Source organism: Poecilia reticulata, chromosome 23, assembly GCF_904066995.2.
Source record: "Poecilia reticulata chromosome 23, P_reticulata-male-v2, whole genome shotgun sequence".
Lineage (NCBI taxonomy): Eukaryota > Metazoa > Chordata > Actinopteri > Cyprinodontiformes > Poeciliidae > Poecilia > Poecilia reticulata.
The window spans coordinates 10230450-10252887 of NC_088852.1; the positions used below are offsets into that span (position 1 = coordinate 10230450).

General features: G+C 37.1%; 1 long non-coding RNA gene across 2 annotated transcripts in view; it reads left to right on the forward strand.

The window, feature by feature from the left end:
- The window catches only part of LOC103459423 (uncharacterized), a 216771-nt gene extending 194767 nt beyond the window's left edge, over positions 1-22004 (forward strand). For both annotated transcript variants that reach the window (XR_014086095.1, XR_014086096.1), the window contains 4 exons: positions 18290-18383; positions 18541-18609; positions 18939-19301; positions 20085-22004. This is a non-coding gene — a long non-coding RNA (uncharacterized LOC103459423). The remainder of the gene's footprint in view (positions 1-18289; positions 18384-18540; positions 18610-18938; positions 19302-20084) is intronic.
- The last annotated feature ends 434 nt before the right edge of the window (positions 22005-22438 follow it).

The following is a 22438-nucleotide window of genomic DNA, read 5'->3' on the forward strand; positions in this document are numbered from 1 at the left end:
AAGGAAGATTCATCCTGTTTTCTCTGTTATTTAGAGCTGTGACTAACGCTCCCAAGCAGGAGGCAAATACTTGAACAATGCATAAAACTGTACAGACTTCCGAGTAAAGAAAAACTAAAGGTAAGGCTATGGCAGGCGGTCCAGATCTCTGAAAAATAATAAAGCAGGAAACAGAACGTGACGTGGCACAGAGGAAGTGACGAAAACAAATGACAACTACAAGAGTGAAAATACTCGGTGAGGTATGGCAGCGTGGCTTACCTGTTATGCAAGGCGATTGAAAATACATTTTTGCAGGAAAAAAACAAGTCAAACGACATAATCCAAACTCAAAAGCGTTTTCAGAAAAAGTGCAAATCAAAAACTTGATACAATAACAACACAGAAACTTTTCAGGGTGATAAGACTTACTATTATATAGAGTAAGTCACTTTTGTGTCAAAATTCAACTTATCATAAAATTTGAATATGTGAAAACAATAAAGAAATGATTTTAAACAGAAATGCCAGGAAGGAAATGAATGCTGTGAGAATAAAAGAAAAGTATATTATCACAGGTAACAATGGCTGAGATTTTCCATAGACTTTCACATTAAGCAGGAGAGTTGATGCTAGCCTTTTAGAACATTACTTTAGAAAAGCTAGCAATGTTGTGGAAAGTTTATAAAAACATCATGCAAGATGTTTTAGATCTTGTTTTGATCTAAAAACATATTTATTTAGCACTTATGGGTGTATTCAACATTTCATTGTGTTCCTAAATGAGACCAAGCTTGTTGACATCCTTAGCTATTAGCCAAATTGTAAAAGAATGTTCATTTTGGCCCAAAAAAAAAAAAAAACACCTTTCCCAATATTGATTAGATAGTTTAGACTTCACCACTAGAGTTTCTTTCTCTAGTGATAAAGTCTTTCAAATCATGTGTTGGATTTTTTTTTATTTTTTTTGTGCCTTGCCTTGTTTACTGCAGCAGCTAAGTGCAGAGGACATGACTTCAGACATGAGGGTAATAATTATGTCCTCAAGGAGGGAAAAACAACCTGACACCCCTGATATTTGGCTAAACCTGCGGTGTTCTCTTACAGGCAGAGTAAAATGTCTCGGTTTGTGTTTCTTGTTTATCTCGGAAACATTTGTCTGTCACCAAAGTGACAAATCTGGAAAAAAGCCGTGTAATGTAATTTATGTTTGCAAGTTCTGATTACATGTTTTTTTGACATATTTGAAGAAATTTATGTTTTCAGGTAAAAGTGTCGTCTTTTTTTTTTTTTTTTTTACAAGACTCATGGGCGTATAATTTATTCCCAACATGTCGCTGTTCACGCTGCTTTACTACCAGGTGTTTTGTCATTTTGTCAGAAATGATGGTTTCCATCACACTTCAAGGTTTTTAAATTTCTCAGCAATGCTTTTTTTAAATTTTTTATCATTAAGTAAAAATCCCATAGCCACACTCAGACGTCTATATGCAACACAGTTGTTTCCAAAATATGCCACCCTCTATCATTTTAGACCCTGAAGGACTTGGAAAAACATAATCGCTTTTATTTCTTGAAAGTCATACTGAGCTTCTTCTGTTCCTGTACTCAGATTAACTCTCGACAATTTAGCTGAGGGTTATTTTTCAAAGTCTAATCAGCTAAGGTTTAAAACAAATGCTTCAAATCTAAATTCAATTTTGCCGGTCCTCTTGACACATTCTCAATCTCACACTCTTAAACAGCCTTCTTTACCCTCAAAAGACTTCAGAGAGCTACCACCGGACCATTTAAGGTGAAATAATGAGTCTCTGTAAGACATGGAGCATGACTGTGTGAGTGTTGGTGTGTCTGCACCAAAAACGTCAACAACAGGGAGCACTTCCAGCCTGGCCCGCGAGAAGGATGGGGAGCCGTAACTCTCTCAACCGGCGGTAGAGCGTTGAAGGATTTTACAATGGGCGACGGCGTGTGCAGCATCACCACAGAGAGCAAAAAAATGCTTGCCCTCTGATCCGTACACAGTCTCGGGACGTTAAAACTGCAGACTTTGCTCCGGCATCACCTCTGCATTTGAGCGCATCCATTATGTTGAGGACAAGAATCCCAGAGTTTAAACGAAGTTAAGCTGTTTACAAGACCTGCGTGTTCAAGACCACAACATGCAACGTCAGATGATGGGGTCTGATTGACATATTTAGGATTCAGAATTGGTCTTGGACTAAATTTGAGATTGTACTGAGCCCTGCAAAAGTATTTACACCCTTAATCGTTGTCTACACCAAAGGATTAGACATACCACTTCTACTCATACAATTTTAACCTTGGCTGAAGAACACCATTCTAGTTAGTTCTCACTAAAGCCTCTTAGGGAGCGATAATGAAAAGAACTGACAAAACGGATTCCTCAACAGAACATCAATGCAGTTTTTGTATCCTTGTCCCTCATAAATAAGTTCTTTTCATTGGGAAAACAGCAGATTCTTCAGTTTTATACCTGCTCATGATCTGACCTGCCATATTTGTTTCCAGCTGTACGTTTGGCACCACTCGTTTCGGTTGCTTCTTCCTGTACTAAACAGCCAACGTACTAAAGATGTAAGATTTGAGGTGGCATTTGTAAGGCCTTTTGAGGACAGATGTCAAAAATTAAGACTAAGAAGATGTGAGTTTGGTAATGGGCGCACTATAGCCTCAAGCTTCAGTGTGCTTTGTTAGGATTTTAAATGGCAGCACATAATTGTGAAGTGGAAGGGAAGTAATGATTTTCATGCCTTGTATTTGTAGCCGGTCCCTTCAACTGAAAGCGTCTCTGCACGAAACCATTCAAATTTTGCCAAAGAGTCTCAATTTGATATATAGGCTTGTAATTTAACAAGCCAAGCAAACAGATGAGTGTGATTGGTTTTAAAACTGTAGCTCTGATATATACTGAGTCTTTGTCCTGTTGTCTAAAACCTCTAACCAACTTACCTCGTTAAACCAGGCCAAAGCACGATGATGGTGGAGTTTGTGTGCATCTGTCAAACATCCAAGGTCTGCACAGGATATACTTTTTAAATTACGCACAGATGGACTTTGTTGACAAATTCTTTGCCCTTTGAAGACAATTGATTGCCCTGAAATGCAAATGCAGTTAATCTGTCACGAAGAATTAAAACAAAACACATCGAAGGTTTGTGGTTGTGACAAAATGTGAGAAAGTTGTTGTGATTAATCTAATCTTGATGCTTGACAGATTTAATATACCTCTCCAAATAACGTCAGACTTTAAACAAAGACTAATACATTCGATTAGCGTTGTTCTCGTAAAAGCGGTGCAAAAAGCAAAAGAGTTTGATGGCGTCTCGGGGGACAAAACGTGTATCAGTGATTAAAAACGTGATGCCAATTCACAAGCCCGTTTAAAGCATCAACAGATTTCCTTGAACCTCTAATTACAAAAAGTCAACTTGTTGCCGACTTTCAAGGAACCCAGACACGGTCTGAGGTCAAACGTACAAAACCTTCTAATTATTCTAGCAAAGGAACAAGTTAACATTGATTGCAAGCTCACTACAAATTAGGCCTTAATTGGTAATCTTCCAGGCTGGTGGGATCCTCCTCCTTTTTGTTTTTCCTGCTCTTATCTGAGCGAGGTGCTTACACTTCCTAAATAGGTTCCTTCTGTTGGAGAACTAATCAAAATCAAGGTAATGGCTGATTTTGATTAGTCTAATAAAACAGTAACACTAGCCATCCTCGAAAGAGCCAAAAAGGCCATTCTGCCGAAATGAAGCATGAAAATATCGATCCATTACTTAAGAGTTGACAAAAGCCCTCCCAAAGTCTTTACACTTCAATGAAGGTTTCTTTTTTTTTTTTTATATTTCGTGACTCAGAGCACACTGTTAGCACTCACATGTGCACACGTTTTCCTGCAGAGGCTCTTCACCATTTGTTAAAGTGATTCATGAGGACCTGTGTTGGGAACTGATGATTCGTAGCAGCCCAGATGTCATTCAAGGATCCCCCTTTTCTTTATTCACAGCTTTAAACACACACACACACACACGCACACACACGCATGCACGCACATGCGTGCATGGAGCCACCCAACCATTCATGTTCAACCCCATGTCATCCATTTTCATTTGTAAAATTTATACCCCCACTCTGTAGCTCTTGGCCTCCTCTTTTAAATCCATAAGCTGATATGCTATATATGCCACAGAGAGTTGCTGTTTTTGTTTTGTTTTTTTCTCTTACCAGATGATTGGTGGTTTACACTTTCACAACCAGGAGTTGACATATCTTTCTGTGGGTCAAATGGTTTATTACTGAATGAACCATAAATCCTTTCAGTGATTGGCAGAGGATCACAGAAGTGCTAGGCAGGCCTGGTCATAGAAGTGTAAAAAAGTCCAGTGAGATGGCAATATCTTTCAGTGGTTGGTTTGATTGTTGTGGTATATTTGACAAAGATTCTTGTACATGACCCATGAAAATGTGTAGTTTGGTTTTAATAATTTTCTCTTCATGTCTATGCATAACTACAGTGCTGCCATTCTCCTTTTGCAAAAATGTTTTAATTCAGTCATATTGGGGTAAGTTTTCTGGTAAGAGTGGCATTTGATGCCAGTACAGAATCTGAATTTGAAATGTCACTCTATGGCTATGCCACTTCCAAACAGATATTTTTTTAACAGAAGAAAAGTGTGATTGCAGGCCTCTTTTCAGAAATGTTGATTTTTAAACCTTTAAATCTGCATAAGAGTCTTAAACGTCAAACTAAAGAATACACAAAATTGCATCTTCTTTGAAGAAATATGTAGAGATGAGCCAACATAATGAGGTTCTCTAAAAAATATGATGAAATGAAATATATTCACCTCTACTTCGTGACGTTTACTTTAAATTCTCGGTTTGCTAACAACTGAATTCTGGTTAAAAATAAAGATACCTGTCTGAGTTTGTTTGAGCTTCTGTGATCTTGTGCTTTTAATTGAGATGAGGCCTGAAATAAACTGCTGGACTGATTCAGCAGTTTATGAGACTGTTTTGATGAAGAGCGAGCAGAGCCTTGGGGGCGAGGCTCTCAGATTATTTTTAAATCTAGTTTTATCTCTCGCCATCAGTCACGAGCGCTGGGTAACGATCAAAACAAGAAGATGTTGGGATATGAGATAACCTTTTTTCTCCAGGGGGGTTTCGGCTCACCCGTTGGGGGCGGTTTGCGTTGCTCAAAGGTCCACCACCAAAGGTGTTGGTACGGTATCAGATAAAGACGTCCCTCGGTGGGGGGTTTGGTTCAGATATTACCTCGAAGAGGCCGCGAGACACAACAGCAACTTTCTCAAGGGATTTTGTTTCTAATCCGCAATGGAAATGGATCGGGATCCCTACAGGATTTATTTTATCCACAGCCAGGAAATGTGATAACGCCACCCAAACCCAGAGCGTCGGGCCGTTGTGACGAAATTATTCCGACAGGCAGGGCAGATTGTTATTTAAGCCAAGTTAAAAATCAGAATTTATGTGTGAGGGACTCGTTTACTGTACCCCTCAGGCAATCCGTGCCTTATGTTGCCCTGTGGGGTTCTGCCTGTTGAAGGCAACACATAAAGTAAAAGGACTGAGTCTAGTAGAGGTAATGAGTCATGTTGCTCTGAGCGCTGGAGGTGGGACAGATGGGACCATAAACTCTGGACTGATGGAGTTTTTTAATGTGTCCAGAGTCTCATCTTGTTAAAGGCCCTTGTAATTTCTCCTCACACCTCAAGGAAAATAACACTTTCTCAAATCCAAGTTCAGGTTTATGACTGTAGGACAAGGTTAGGGAGATTATATTCTTACTATTCTGAGTTACCAACAGGCATTTGAGAAGGACAACTAAGTGACAATAAACTGTACCACGTAACGGCGGCGTCACTTTGTGTAAGACGGCTAGCTAAACAGGTGGTTTGGGGGCAAACATTCTTTATAGAAACCAGAGTAATTTCTGACTCTAGAGGCCAATACATATTAATGGAAAGTTTAGTGAAAGGAAAAATGTAGTACTAAACAGATGCACAAGTAATGGGGATAACGGCATCCTTTTTTTTTTTTTGGAAACGTTTGTATAGAATTATATTTTTTAACTAATTAGCATTTTGTTATTTTTGTAATATCTGCATGGCATAATTAAAATAGAAAGCAGGTATTGTTTAAATTATTTTAACCAATCTTAGTTACAGCTTTCCACTGACTTTAACTATTAGATTTGCCTAAAGCTGATTTTAAGTATTCTATAGTGGAGTCTATTCTCTTTTTTTTTGTCTTGGATTTCAAAGTTAGACATATATTTCCAAGTTATTGGAGAAAATTGTCTCTCTTCAGCTCCAGGCATGGTGGCTTCACTGAGGGTTTTTCCATCTGGTTTTAAAGCACATCATAGCACTGAGCCGGAGCTTTGAGAAGTTTAGATTACATTTAGTTTTCAGATAACTCGGGGACGTCTGTGCTGCTTTTGTCACCATAGACCAACTTTTCCTCTTAGGGCTTACAGTTGGAATTAAGGGATATTAGAATTTTCAGTTTCACTGAAGGATTGATTATCCTAAAGTGTTCATCTGTCTTCTAGTGTCCCTCAGGGATCCATCCTTAGACCTCTCCTTTTTCCTTTTCAAATGCTCCCTCTATGTGCCTATGAGGTGTGATGCCAGGATTAAAAAAAAGACGTTTACGTTTTTGGACAAAGTTAAGGTTTGTACGGCAATAAGTCTTCTAAAACTAAATGAAGACAAAACAAACGTCTTTCCTTTAGGAGTGTGAACCTCCTGCATCTTCACCCTGTTTTAATACTTCATTCTGGAAAAAGGTTTTAACTTTAATAGGCAAATGCTGTCCGGAGATCAATCTTTTTTCTGCCAACAATGATTGCAAAGGTGGAGCCTTGTCTGTTTTTTGGTAGTTTTGAAAAGGTAATCTGTGGTTTTCTTTCATCCATAGGGGCTTCTTTGTACCGGCTACCTGTTCGTTGTAGAGTTGGTGTTGAAATTTTAAGGACTCTATTAATCTATTTTCATAATTTTCCATTTTCTTTTTCAGCTGCCTGCTCTCTGAATGGCGTCTGAGCTGATTTATAAAGGAAGACGTTTGTGAAAACAAACCAGTAGTGTTTCATTATAATTGAAAGGAAATGAAGTAATATGCCAAAGTTAGCTTATTGGCTGTAATGTGCCTTTTTATTATTTTATTTATCTATTTTTCTGCTTGAAGTGGCAACACTAATGTAGCCGATGAAAGGAGAGTCGCCTCAGAGTCGGTGTTTACATAAACACAAGAGGTTAAGATTTCTAGATAAATATGTTCAGTAAAGCGCAATAGAAACAGCCCTCGGCGTGTCTATATTATACATTTTACGAATAAAACAAACAAAAGTTATAAAAGAAAACACACACACACAGACGAGCAACATTTTTGCCTTAGGAGAAAGAGATTTCAAAAACAAAAGGTGAAAGTGGGGTTAAAACAGAACTCGACTTTGAGTAGATCCAGCTTATGAAACTAGTGATAAACAAGCAGGAATCTTAAACAACCTGAGGACCAGTATTTGCACTGGAGAAAATGCTATTTACTCATAATGCAAGCTGGTTTGCTGGCTCTAATACCACACATATACACACACACACGCACGCACGCACACACAGCAGAATAAAATGTCACTGGTAATGGTCTTTTTCAACTTCTTTGACTGTGACATTTAAAAATCTTTGGAAAAGCAAGACCAGTTTGCCCCCGGGCGGCGCTGAGAACAGCAAAACCAGTCACGTTATTGTTTGCAATTTTTAATTGCTAAATTGAGAGTGTGAAACGAGATTAGATTCGGGTTTGAATCTTTCAAAGAGACCCGGGAAGGGAAACAGAAAAGCCGTTTGAACGAAACTTAAACTCTGGCATCTGCGGTCTTCCACTTTTGGGTTAGGGTTAGCGTTGACTAATGCAGAACGGAGAGCATTTGGAGAAAAAGAGGAACTGCGATCCAGAAGGCCCTCCGTTTTGCAACCTGCATTTTTTGCACTTTTAATCAATATATCTTAACAAAAGTAAAAGACACTGAGGAAAAGTGCCTGTGGGTTAGAAAACCTCTTTATCGCCTCTTATTCATGTACAGACTGCAGTTTCAACAAAAGAAGCAAGCGCATGAAAGTTTTACAACAGACACAAGTTGTCTTTGTTCTCCAGGTCTTTTCTTTTTTTCTTTTTTTTTTCTTCATGTAAGTCAGCAGAAGCAACTAAGAACCAACCGTTTATGGGGTCAGCTAGACCGCTGAGAAAGATGGAAGTGGTTTTAACGATAGTCTCAAACAAAGCCGGCGCCGTCTGCTCTCCGTTGAGCCGAGCCACTGTGTTGAAAATAATGAGCGTATGCATGCAGGACCGGCCATGCTAGCAGGAGAAAAAGGTGAGATGCTGCTAGAGAAAAGAACTGTATATATATTTGAATTTGAGTGAAATGTATGGAATAAAAAAAAAAAAGTTCATACTATGATTATACCATGAAAGTGGGGCATTAGCATTAGCATAAGTAGCATCTTATTACAGAGTGACAAACTACCAACTTATATGAAGGCTGTTTGAAGACACTTCCTCGTGTCAACAGGCTTTTCTTTTTTTATTTACAAAACAATATTCTACACCTACATTACCCGTGGACAAACCAATCTGGAGCAACAATAGACCAGTCACCATGGAAACATACATTAATGTATTGTGCAAAGAAAGATATCTTGTAAACTGGAAATTATAACGGATAACCATATGCATATCCTATTTTTTTTTTCTGTACAGCAGGATAACCTAATCGTTTCTCTAGTCAGAGACTTCTTCAGGTGTGCTGCAACATGGACTGCAACAGGAAATCCTTCCTTCCAACCATAACAATCTGTAACAATCTGTATTTGGAACTTGGATGAAGAGTTTGCACAAAGATCATTTCGCTTGCATTGTTAGAAATAAATTAGTTAATTGATAATAGAGTAATTGACAATCTTTTTTTAAAGGTTAATTGTGAATTAAAATGCACTATAAAATAACCAAACACTTGATCACCCTCTGATTGCTGCCTTAGTTTTTTTGTTTTTTTTATGCAGCATTGGCAGACAGATCAACTTTTTAAACTTGCAGAACTTGGCTTCCAGCTAAACACCCACAATGCATGAGATATGAGCGGGCAGAGCTAACCGGGAGTGTGATGAATGTACTGTGGGGATATTAATTCTCCCCACTGACATCGGCACAAATGTTTCATTACTGCCGAATTATCATTCAGCGCTGGACAGATTTCATTTTTGCTCCATAGCTCTAAACGTTTGTTTCACATCCTTATTGACACAGCAAACATCCATTCATGCATAAAGCAGAGACGAATAAGTATTAATCTGGTCTGAACACGGATCCAGTTTCCTACTCCTTGGGGAAATAACCAGCGCTTCATATGCTAATAGCAACATTCACATTATATACAGTGTAAGGTAAATATTTCAGTAGGAACAGCTGGGTCGCTCAGAGCAGCTTTTAGCAATTTCCCTTTTTTTTTTTTACTTGCACAACATTAAATAATGTGGATCCAGAAGGAAGCGGTGAGCTGTGCTCTTCTTCCAGTCTGAGAGAAGAGCCACATCCATGTGGTTATTCATCCAGAGCAGCAGTATTTCAGCCGCACTCTTCCTGGATCACTGGTGAATATCACATCTTTTTAAAAAGAAGAAGAAAAAAAGGAACAGAAGATGCGAGGCATGTGGCCGAGGCAGGCGTAAACGAGAGCGTGACAGACACAAGATGGAGATAAAAATGAAACATAGAGAGACAGAGTTGCACTTGTCAAGAGTAATGACAGCGGAGACCGAAGGTGCAAAATTCATTTAGATAGGATTATCCAGCAGCCCCGAGGATCTGGACCCCTAAGCTTTGCAGGAGAGAATATTGCTTTTACTGTAGTGGTATAACATGCCACTAAACACTAGGAATGATGAGCTTTATGACTTTACTGTAGAAAAAAGAAGTTATTAAATGAAAAATGTCAAATTCCGGAGGAGGCAGAATTATTTAAAAGTGCGTGTAAAGACGCTGCCAGGCGGGATGAAACTCAGAAAGCAGACCATGAATGTTTATTAAAAGTGTTGCACACAACATGACAGGAAGAAAATAAAATATCTAATTAGTACCGATGAACACACTTACTGCCATCGATTATCACAGCCAGAGAATTTTCCTTCGATCCCCAAGTTATTCAGCTCAGCTGTTCACTGTGACAATCTCAACTGTGATGAATCAATTCAAGTTAGAAATAAGATCGCATTTAATTTTAGCTGGCCGTCTCACTTTACCAGGAATTTATTGCGAAGATAAGTCTGGCTACAAAAATTTACAAAGAAGCGGATTGATCAGAGGGCAACCCGAAGAGACCCGATACCCAAAAAGCCGGAAAATGAATAAATTCTATCGTTTTTTTTGTAAATCCAGCTCTGTTTCACTACGAAATAAACCGAGAAATGAAAGTTTGTGTATCTGTAGAAAACATGTGTATTTGTGGCTCTTGTTTGTGCAGTTTGATAGCATCTTATTTTAGAAGGAAATCAGAAATCTGTGTGCAAAACTCAGCTGCCATCTGCATGTGGCTCTTGAGATACAATTGTGGAATTTGGTGCAATCTTTTGGGCACAAACTGATTGGGTGTTGATCAGGCAAAACTAATCATGTTTCCCTTAATACAACTGAACTGGAAGAAGGAAAAATGTTACCTGCGTCTTTGTTTGTAACTTTTGACATGAAACTTTTCTCTCTTTGTAGGGTAGGAGAATACACTAAATATTTTTGGTATATTTCCCCACTAAGAGAGTAAAGTAGTCTAGTTTTAAAAGAGCAATAATCTACGATGATTGCAGCAAGATCAGGCTCGCTGGCTTTACGTTAAAGCATTAAGTAAACGAGTGTTTTAAAAAGAAAAACAACATTCGGTACGTCTGCAGTGCAGATTATTACTTTTGATTTTGCAAAAATATTTCACATGTGATGCCATTTGACCTCAGGACTGATTGCTTTTGAAATTTTATCTTTGTGAATAAGGAATTTCTCTTTTACGTGGTGATTTGCAGAATGATGACATGGTATGCAACGGTACGTATTGGCCTGTTCTGGTCCCAGCTGCTCTTTTAAAATTGGCATGTAGAGACATTCGGCAATTTTAGAAGAGTTGCTGTATTCGTACGGAGGGGTAATTGTATTCAGGTGCCATGAGAAATTTTCCTACAGCAGAAGCAACATGCTACTTTGAGGCTATTTCCCAATATCTGCTGAAAGGCTAGATGAACAGTCAATGCAGTTAAATAATATCTAATGTCTGGAAGTGTTCTGGTTTTGTTCAGATCTGGCTAAATCTTGCAGGGTTTGAAGGGTTGCAGTAATTTGGCATGATGACACATGATGTTCTCCTGATTTTGGAACCGACTTACTGGTGATGCAACCATAAAGTTGTATTTGGGGGTCCTGATTTGGATTTCATAATATTTGATTATATATATTAAAAAAAAGAAAACTTTTTTTTTTTTTTCTTGTTCGAGGTTCTACATTCAAAAATGCCAAATGTTTCAAATTAGGAAAAAGATGCAGAGAGATGAATGAAAGAGACAAAAGTCAGGAGAAAGTCACATATTTTGAAATGAAGGCAGAGACTAAAAGATAACAGCTTAGTGCTAGGACAGTAAATCACAGAAACAACTGTGGAAAACAGACTAAAATATATAGAGAAAGAAAACAGAAGTGAAATGACTTTAGAAAGCCGTCAGTGAAGGCCATAAACAAGCCAGACTGAGGAAAAAAATTGAGAGCTAAAAAGAAACCTTTCAAACAATGAAGATGAATAAGAAGTTTCGCAAAGTCGGCGATGAAATTACCAAATACTAGAGGAATGGTTTGAAGAAAAGACATTAGGAGGAGGGAAAACAAAGGATTTGGTTTGAGGGCAGGTAAAGAGCAGGGAGAAGGAACAGCAGCCTTCAGGCTGGAGTTGAGCCTTTTGGGATGAAGCTGGTGATGAAACTGATGGATGACGATGCAGGAAATGCTACCTGCTTTAGCAGCAGCTCAGACATACTCTTTATGGACTAAATCCATCCTTTGTGGTGCTTTGTTTAATTTCTTAGCATCCTCATTGGAAGCTTCAGCAACGATTTGGACCATTTCATGACCACATCGCCACCTTGAATTTTCAGCAGCGTGTTTTGGCTTGTTGCCTTTATTTAATAGATGGAGTCCATCCCACACTGGTAAAAATTAGTGAATTTTACCTTGACTGAATAAGTAAGTTGGAGATAAAAAAGCTGTGCTTGTCAAATATTAAACCGGTGGTGTGTTAGAAAGCTTTGAACATCTCCAAGGATGAGGCTTATTCACGTTAAAGTCGGATATAGATTTTTTTGATGTCTTGCGACAGTTTTCATTGAAGTAATAAAAGTAAACATTTAAAACGATATCGTAGTGGACTTGGGGCTGAATTTATTGGCTCATGTCCTGCCTGACATGATATAATTGAGCTTTATTTCACTATATTAAAGTAACCGTGTGATGACCATCAGTGCTGGCCAAACTGTCTGGCGTGTGGTTCAGGTGTAGGAGATAAAAAAAATCTGAAATCAATTAGACTGCTGAATTAGTTTTTCTTCTTTTAAAAATGTTGGATGTTAAATGGATTAAACATTTAAGCAGAATTCAACATCTGCTTTTCAACAGCCCTTTTGTTGAATACGAAATGCAAAATGTTTTCAGTTGATTTCATTTACTCTGTGAAAATAGCTTTTCAAACCAACGTGACAAAATAATCTTTTGGGTAAGCTGAATTTATTTCTGCCTGCCACACTGAGGCCTGATTACAATCTGACCTGCAGAATGGTGAAATCACTTCAATTAACCCGTGTAAAAGAACACACAAGGCAATAATTTAATCCTTATTTGAAGAAATTCAATAAGAGATGAGTTAATTGACATCTATTAGACTTGACAGTCATTTCTAAAGCTTTTCAGACTGCATCAAAATGAAAAAGAGCCATTTTTTTTCAAGTGGGAAAACGGATATGGAACAGAAGCCGGCTAACCAGTATTACTCAGAGAGCAAATCGACTCACCCAGGAGGTCACAGTAGAACCCAAAGCAACATTTAAAGTAGGTTCATGATTCAACAAAAAGTCAGTAGACAAAGCTGTCATTTAGTGTTCCAGAGTAACACTCGATGTTTGTCTCAAATTTGTTAAAACGATCTTAATGATCCCCCCTCCCACCCACACTTATAGGAAAGTATCCCGTCCTTGTTTGCTTCTTCTGGAACCGGTCGACTTTCTGTAATTAACGCAGCCATGAGTTCCTCTGTCTGCCAGGAAAAGTCTGGAGGAGAGAAGTGCAATGATTTTTGCAGCAGGACAATTATCCAAAGCTTACCAGCAATTACAACTCTGAATGAGGTGAAGGTTTTAGCTCGGGCTAGTCAAAGTCCACACCTAAATTGAATTGAGATGCAGTGGTATTCTCTCGAAAAGGACGGTCACGTTTGAAAACTCTTGTGTGACTTGATTTAAAACAATTCTGTAACTGAAAAACGAGTCAAATGCCTCCACGGTGAAATAAAGTAACAATTGTTGCCAGTTATGTCCAACGCTTGTTGGCAACGATGGCACAAGCCTCTTATTAGATGAACATGCAGATTGGTTTGCATTTCTCTTTCCCCCTTAATGAATTGTATTGGTTTTCTGATCAATACAAGAAAACCACTTCTTGTATTGATAAGATAATATTTTCCTATTAGATCTGGTTTGAGCTGAAACATCTGAGCGAGAAAGAAACGAAGACTCTAAGATTCAGATTTTCACAGCAAACTCTGACAGAAGACTTGGACAATGTTAAACTTGCAAAACAGTTTTAATTTAATGTTTTCAAGGCTGCCTAATGGCCCGCTTGATCTACCTGTTATATTGTAGTAAATTCTTAGCACAGCAAATGCAGATCATATAAAAAAAGACATGTTCTTTGGAGAACAATGGAAACAATAGTTCATAAATGGACAATAAAAATGCAGAGTGCAGGTTTGGTTGATTGATGCCTATTGCTCTCTCAATAGTTATCTATTAATCCATAAAATGAGAGAACGCCCACTCGGCTCCAAACCTTTTCTATTTCGCTTTGAGTGTTCTGCACTACAGTTTTTTTTTTTTTTTTTGTAATTTCCTTTCATTCTCTTGCTGCCACCCATATTTTCTTGTTTTCCCTCGCAGCTATCACACCATCGACTCCATTGTTGCCGGCTGACGCTCTCGATGCCAGCTAGATTTTCTCTTCCTAACCTCTTGCTTTCTGAGTCTTTCATCTAAATCTGCCACCTGACATCTTCCCCCCACCCCACCGCCGTCGAAACTCCTTCTCGCCGTTTCCTCTTAGCGAAGGCGCAGGCTGCTTTTCATCTTTTGCACTTGTTGTCCCTGACACTTGTTGACTTCCATTTGAAAGGTCTCCTTAGGGAAATGTCACTGTTTCGGTAAGTGCCTTTCCATTACGCAGAAAACTCAGGAGAAATTGGGTGAGATCAAGCCTTTTAAGGAGGCGGGAGTAAATCTGCATGAAGGCATTCGCAGACGTGAGATTCACTGCAATTACTTAATCTAGCTGGCAAAATACGGCGAAACAGTCGAATAATATTCCACTGGAAAATAAAGCGTGGTCGCAGAGTTAATCATACAGATTCGCTTGCTTTTATGATTTAATGTTGGACTTATTTATGCGGACAATTACCGTGATGCATAACTGTACATCTATTTTTTCATATTTGGTTGCTAAGCTACAGCACATAAATAAACTCTATAGAGTTCAAGGATGCAAAAAGATTTAAGGTGGAATTTGAGCGGATAGAGCCACATTTAATATTGATTACTTTTTCCACATGGAAAAGAGGTCAAAAGGTTGGATGTTTCCAACAACATTTTGATATTTAAAGCATATTACCTAGTGACAAAGTATAATATATTCAACTTCTAAAATTTCCGATTACCCAATGAGAAAAGATGTACAAAAATATCATGACAGTAGAGACACCACACCGTCATTACAGTAAAACTGTTTAAAAACGAACTAAGCTACATTATGTAAATATTCCAGCCACAATTAAATGTTCTGTATTTTATTTCTTTTTTGTGTGTGTTCTTTTTGAGTCTGGCATTGAAAAACTTACTCTGTATAGATTCTAGTTCATTTTATAGCTTGTTTGTAACAAATAGTAAAATAAAAGTATATATTTTATGAACAGATATTCCAATTCTCTAGAGAATGTTATCCTTCCTGAATAAATGCTGTTCTTGCTGTTGCTTAACTTAACAACTCTTCAGTCCAATAAGAGTTGCTAAGAATAAGAATTAAACAGACATCTTGTAAGTTTTGAGCACTCAAATATTACACCACACAAGTATCTGCTGGTTACTGAATTGCAAAAAGAAAGCTCAGAAGGCAGGCTGACTCTTTGGCCAAGTATTTATTTAATTAGATTTTTTTTTTCTCAGTCATGTCTGATATGTTTGCTGGCTCCGGTGTCTAAACACGATACTCCACAGGCTCTCGACTTTATATTTGCAAGTGGTATTTGTAACGTTTAACTTCACTTATTCCTTGAAGCATCCTCTGAAGAAATTCTCAAAATGAGCCGTTTGGTAAACACAACACTTAATTCTCCAGAGATTAAGCAGAGGGCTGTTTTCAGCTGACAGTCAATGTCCCTCCTCATTTGTTCTTCAATAATTCAGATGTGTACGTGGGGTAAACAACACAGGACTTCATCATTAGGTAGCTGCCAAACATCAACTTTTAGTGCATATTGTTTTATCTAATGCCATGCTTCCTGTGCAGCTTTGCTAAAGTGCAAATCTTTTTTTAAATTTTTTTTATTGTTACGCAAACGTGTTCTTGAAGTCTCGGTGGGGTTTAGTCGTCAAGTACTCAACATGCTCTTAAATTGCTTCCTGTTCCAGTGCCAGAAAATCTTTGCTAGCAATCAGGAGCTTGCAGCTGCCTCCTACAAACACACACACACACACACACACTCGCTGTCAGACTCTTAATAAACAAGCCACAGGATTGGTCAAATATCTAGCAGCACTTATGTGGATAAAATGGCTTCACCTGCTGTTGAACCAAGTTGACATGCCCCTTTATCTAACAACTTTCCTCACAATTCCATCAATACCTGGGGTCACTGCGGCCTCACACCTACACAAAAGCAGTTTGGCAGCAGAGCGCGGCGTCCAAATTTGGACTGAAGCATTTCTTAAACATAATGCACACTTGAAGAGAACAGGAAATCACACACAGCAACAACAATCTGCTGTGGCCACGTACAAATTCAATTACTGGGGTATAATTTTGAGCTATAGTGCCTTGCAGGAATAATGCTTTCATACTCTATCATTAGTTATAATCAGGTGTCTGCCCTGGAAGGAAAATCATCCTTCAAGCACCTTTTTATATATATATATATATATATATATCAGTGTGAAACTGCACGGGAGTCAGTTTCACCCCATGAAAACAGTGGAACTGAAATATCTGCCAAAGATTGTAAAGTGCTGAGTCGCTGCGACTCAACTTTTAACTTTTTTTTAATATAGTTTTGTTATTGGTTCAGAAAACCTCGTCCTTTCTGAAATTGTCACGACTGTACCCTAAGGCACGTAATACAAATCAAGTCTGACAAGTTGTTCAGTGTACAGCTTTTTTGTTATCTTCCCCACAACTTCAAATTGAAATCTTTCTAAGTATCTCACTGCCTGTTAGTTATCAGCTTCTCACTGAGGCAATGCAGCCCCTATGTAGCTAAACTAAAGGAGCAGTAGGAAAAATTTTTGGACTTTTTCCAAGTGCAACATAAGAAAAAGTGTTAAGTGCACAGAAATTTTGAGAGATTTGATTTCACTGGGGGGTTTTTTTTCTGCTCTTTGAATAACATGACATTAAAGATGAATATAAATATTTTCCTTGTTGACAGGGACAATATTTCACTGTAACAATAAAGAGCTTTCCTTGTTTTGCATGTTGCATGTTTTGCATGTTTTATAGACTATAGCCTTCACAGAATATACAACACACGGTTCCGTGCATACTTCTGCTTTTTTGTGTGGCATATGATGAACAGAGCAGCTTTTTATGAAGGTAATAATAAAATGGTGAGGGTTAGAGAGATTTGCATGAACAAAGATCTGTTTTGAAATTCAAAATTGATGATGCATGTAGGTGATGATGCATCAAACTTCGCTGCAAGATTTGACATTTTATTTTAAACCAAATAAACGTTTTCTCAAAGCTACATATTGTTTTGGAGAATTCAAAATAGTCAATCATATTAATAAAATGGTTGACTATTTTGACTTTAAAACCCCTCAGTGAGATCCACTTCTTTACCCAAAACCAAAGTTTAGATCATTTTGCATTTAATCTTCTCATAAACAGGACGATTCATCCATATCTGCAGCATGAGCCTGATGGCACCAATTCAGGTCCTGAAGTTTGAATAACAAACAATACAGCTTTCATTACGTAGCGACTCTGATGAAACATTAACTATCTTGTTGCAGTAGAGTGATAAACTGAATATCACTCAGTTTATCACTCTACAATATATATGTATATATATATGTATATATATATATATATGTATATATAGGCCTAACCCAAAAATAAAAACGGGTGTTTAAAAAGATATTAGATGTGTTATCAGAACTGACATTTACTTGGTTTTTGTTTCCACCTAATATTCATGTTTTTATTAAAGTTTTCTATTATGTTTATTTAACTTTCAAGTTAATTTATTAATGATGACTCTTGACAAAGTTCATTTCCGTTTTTAATACCTTTCACGAGTTCTAGTCCAGTATTTGTTTATGTCATTAAAGCGAATGCATTTTCTAGGAAATGCAGTTTGGATTGACAAAAAAAATAGGACATGTATGGAAAGGAAACGTTCTTTTAAGTTCAAGCAACAAAATGAACAAAGTTTTAATCCTGATGCTAGGAAAGTTGAGAGTAACCTGTTAGTTTACAATCAATTCTCTAAAAACTGTAAAACCATCATCTTCCAAAACCAAACCAGTTGGTGACATATTTAATAAGTTGCTGAAATGTTTCAATAGATTTATAAACTGGAGAGAGCGAATAAAAAAACATCAGGAGTGAGGCATTTCCTCAGAAAGATACAGTTTCCATTTTGGTCTGATTTGATTATGACTTGGCTGCACTTTACCATCTTGTTATTCATTAATTTCAGGACGTCTTTGTTTTGAATGTGTAAACTCTGTTTCCGAATATTAAACTGATCCACACGAAATGGACAGCGCACTCTGCACCGGATGCTTCAGCAAGTAAGACCTGAACTTATTCTCACTTACTGTTAAATAATTTGTACTTGTTTCTGATATATTAGACTGTTACGCCCTCTTATATGCAGCATGCAGATGATAGAAACAGTATTATTTACTGTATTTATTTAAAAAGTTTTTTTTGCACCTTTTTCTTTAGTTTGTTTGTGCAGAAGAATTGTTGAGCTGCAGACAATGATGAAAGTTTTGTTCCTCGTTCTGTGTTCAGGTAAGCATTGTTTTATTTGTCTTACTTTAAATCACATGTTTGTGTTTCAGCATAAAAAATTTTATCTTACAGGATTAGGGTACTTAAAATGCTAGCATTGTTTTTTTTTTTTTTTTTTTTTTTTTTGTTGGATTAATTATACATTTTGCCTGCAGTAATTTTAGTCGCTTTCCCTTTAAGAACCGACTCATGGTGAAAATGTGCACAAACCATTGAACTTTGTAATCTACTATAGCACAAGAAACATAGAATATACATTGCATTTCATCTTATAGAAGTGAAGCTCCTGTAAACAAACTTATTTATAGTATATCATTGTCTTTTTGCAGGAATTTTGCAGTTTTCATTAGCTGCATACCGTCTGCGATACTTCAATAATTCAGAAGTGAGCCTGAACTGGACTGATGCAGAACAATACTGTGTTGAAGAGGGAGGATCATTACTGAGTCTGTATGATGAAGAGGATGAGAGGATGATGTTTAATTACACTAGCTGGTTTGAAGGACCTGGGTTTTGGCTTGGCCTGAAGAAGAAGGATAATGATACTCTCTTTTGGTCAGATGGAGAAATTGTCAACTTTAGCAAGTCAACAGTAAACATTAGTGATGGAGATCAACTCTGTGAAGCTTTTAAAAACGGTTCATGGATGGGTTTTAAATGTTCAGAAGAAAAAGCTTTCATGTGTAAAAATGGTAAGTATAAGTCTGCGTTTTCTTTTTTCTGAAAAAAAAATTTAATTGGCAATATTAAAGTTAAAGGAATATAAGTGTTGAGGGATAACGTATAGTAATAATTAGTAATAATTTTAAAAATGCAGGGTCATATTTTTATCATATTAATCAATACATAAGTAGCTTTAATAAAAACAAAATAAAAAAAGAAAAGCTGGTTCTAAGCCAGATCCACTTGAGCCACGTCAATCATCAAGACGTTAACATGGACATAGAAAGTAACTAAAAGGGAAAAAAGCTCGTTAAAAACAAAGAAGTGATGCGTTCATTTTACACTTACGATTTCAATAAATCTATAACTGTTCATTTCCTGTTATAAAATATATTTCTTATCAGTATTAGGGCTATCATCTAACAAGACAGCAATTGTAAAAAAAAATTTTAATATTTGTAAGTAGTGAGTAGTGAGTGAGAGTTGCTTCTTTCAGGGAAAATAGTTGTCCTCTTCAGAGTTAACCCACTTTATGTTGCATATAATGAAGACTTGCATAACACAAGTACACACTGAAAGCTGGAAAAAATGTACTGATATACAAATTAGTTGAATTTTAAAGCGCGAACCTGCACTTAAAACACTAGTCATATATTATACCAAAGCATATTTGTATTTTGGTGAAACCCAAGTCAATATTTATCTTATGGATTGAACAGTTCAGTTTTATTCAATCAAGTTTATCATTTTGAAGTGTAAATTTACACACTTGCTCACTTGAATCTAATTTCTTTTTGTATTTTCTTTACCAGGTGAAAATTTCGTCCTTGTAGACGATGTTGAGAGAAACTGGTGCCAGGCGATGCAACACTGCAGAACACATTTCAGCGATTTAGCGAGCATCATGGACGAACAGCAAAATGAAGACCTGAGACAAAAAAGTCTAGGAAAAACTGTTATGATCGGGCTTCAGCATGATAACTATGAATGGGCAGACAAAAGTTGTTCAACATTTAGAAATATTAGAAATAGTCCTGAATGTGTCTCTTTACATAACAATGGAAATGAGCTTACTTGGGAACAACAAAACTGCGCTGATACAAAACCAGTCATTTGTTATAAAGGTTAGCTATAAATTTGATACATTTTCAGGCAAATATCGTTAGGCTTTATTGAGAAAATTTTGAAATGTTGTCATGCAGAATTAGAACAAATATGCACATTTTGATGAGATCATCTTAGACATTAATAAGCTAAGCAGTAAAGTTTCAAGAGAATATCAGTGCTATGTTATTGAGAAATAGTGCAACATAAATTTACCTTCTAGGCTCAATTCAGATCCAGTAAAGTAAAGTTTAACATGTCATAATTTGGAGTTTAATCAAATACACAAATAACCAATCCCAAATGCTAAAACTGCATCATCTTATTTCCAGACACTGTCAGCACAATTTATGGACAAGCTAAAGATCAGCATGCAGCAAAGGGTTAAAAGAGTTGTGTTGATGATCTAGGCGAGCCTTTCACTTTCTGTGAGTTTTATTAGTGTTTTTTGTCTTAATTTTCAGGCCATGTGAGAACCATAGTAATCAAGGAGCCCAAAACCTGGGAGGATGCGCTGAATTACTGTAAAGCCAGACATTCACGCTTTCTATGGATTGAGGATGAGGAGGACCAGGAAGCTGTCGGACAGTGGCTTAAATACACTGTCACTGGTTCTTTGAAGCGTTTGTGGATCGGTCTGAGGCAGAGTTCTGTCTTTGGGTTCTGGATTTGGAGTGACCGAATTGCGAACTATAAGAACTGGGAGAATGGAAAACAGCCTGAGATGCCTTTGTCCCATCACTGCGGTGTGATTGATGCTAAAACCTACAAATGGAACGATGAAGATTGTAATTTTAAGCTACCTTTCCTTTGTGAGGAGGATATAATATACATGAAGACCTAAAATTACAGCTTCATTCAGCAGTCGAAAGCCTAATGATGTCATGTTGCCATATCCATCCATCTGTCTGTTTCTCTCTCTCTGTTATTGGGGGGTTTGATTCTATGCTTAGGTGTTTTTTTAAATTATTTTATGTAATCAGTGTCTGAATTTGTATTTCCAAAAGCAATATTTAATCTGAATCAGTTCCGTATGTGAAATGTTTTGCCTTTTTTTTCTGTTGTGCAGTTTTTGACAAGAGACGCTTCCAAATCATATATTTAAAGTGATTAAAATGTAGATTTAAAAAGAGATTTCTGACAATCAGTGTGTCGTTTTTTTAAAAACTTATGCGCTATTGGACACAATAATACAGACACACTTTTCACATGCTCACAAAAGTTGTATTTGCTTAAAAAACACAAGAATGCTTGTTTTATGGCATCTGAGCTTTACATGCATTTCAGTTGGGAAACAAAGTTATGAGGAAATGTTACAAAAGCATGAAAAAGTTTGTTCACTACTTTGACTTTTATGTGTTTTCATAGCGCCTCTTAGTGATCCCTGCTTTCTGAGAATACAGAAAGCATACAGAATCTTCCAGATCAACAGTGTAGGCATTTACTTCTTATAAAAGTGTGTTTTCAAGCATGGAGAAAAATTAAGAGGCTGAAATTTACTCCTGCTTGAGATTTCTCTGTTACTGCAAAATAGAGCAAGATGTTTGAATGGTTGAACTTTTTAATTATAGCTTCTTTTTGGGGGGGAGGAAGTATTGTTTAAAGTGTGCTGGAGTGAATGGAAATGAACTTTGACCAACTCGGAATTTGTTTAGTTAGATCGAAAGTTTGAGCCTGTCGTAAGGCTTTTTGAATCCCTTTTTACAACATAGAAGCAGCTTTTTGTGGCACCAACACAATGGAATGTCACAAGAATCCTACATGTGACATAATTTTTTTTTTGTCATCATCAAAATGTTGCTACAAATGATTTATAAGAGCAATAAGGATTCCATCTCTCCGAATGCTCCGTCTGCAACATGGAGACAGACTCAGCTGTTATTTCCAATCTCTTAAAAATTAAAACAGGAAAACCAAATATGGACTTTCTAAAAGCTTAGTTGCTATGAAGTTTATTCCTGACAAATCCTTGAACACATTTGTACCAATCGGGCACGAATCAGAGCGTACAACCAAGAAATACATCCGACTAGGAGACCAACAGAAAGGGAGCATAAGAGCA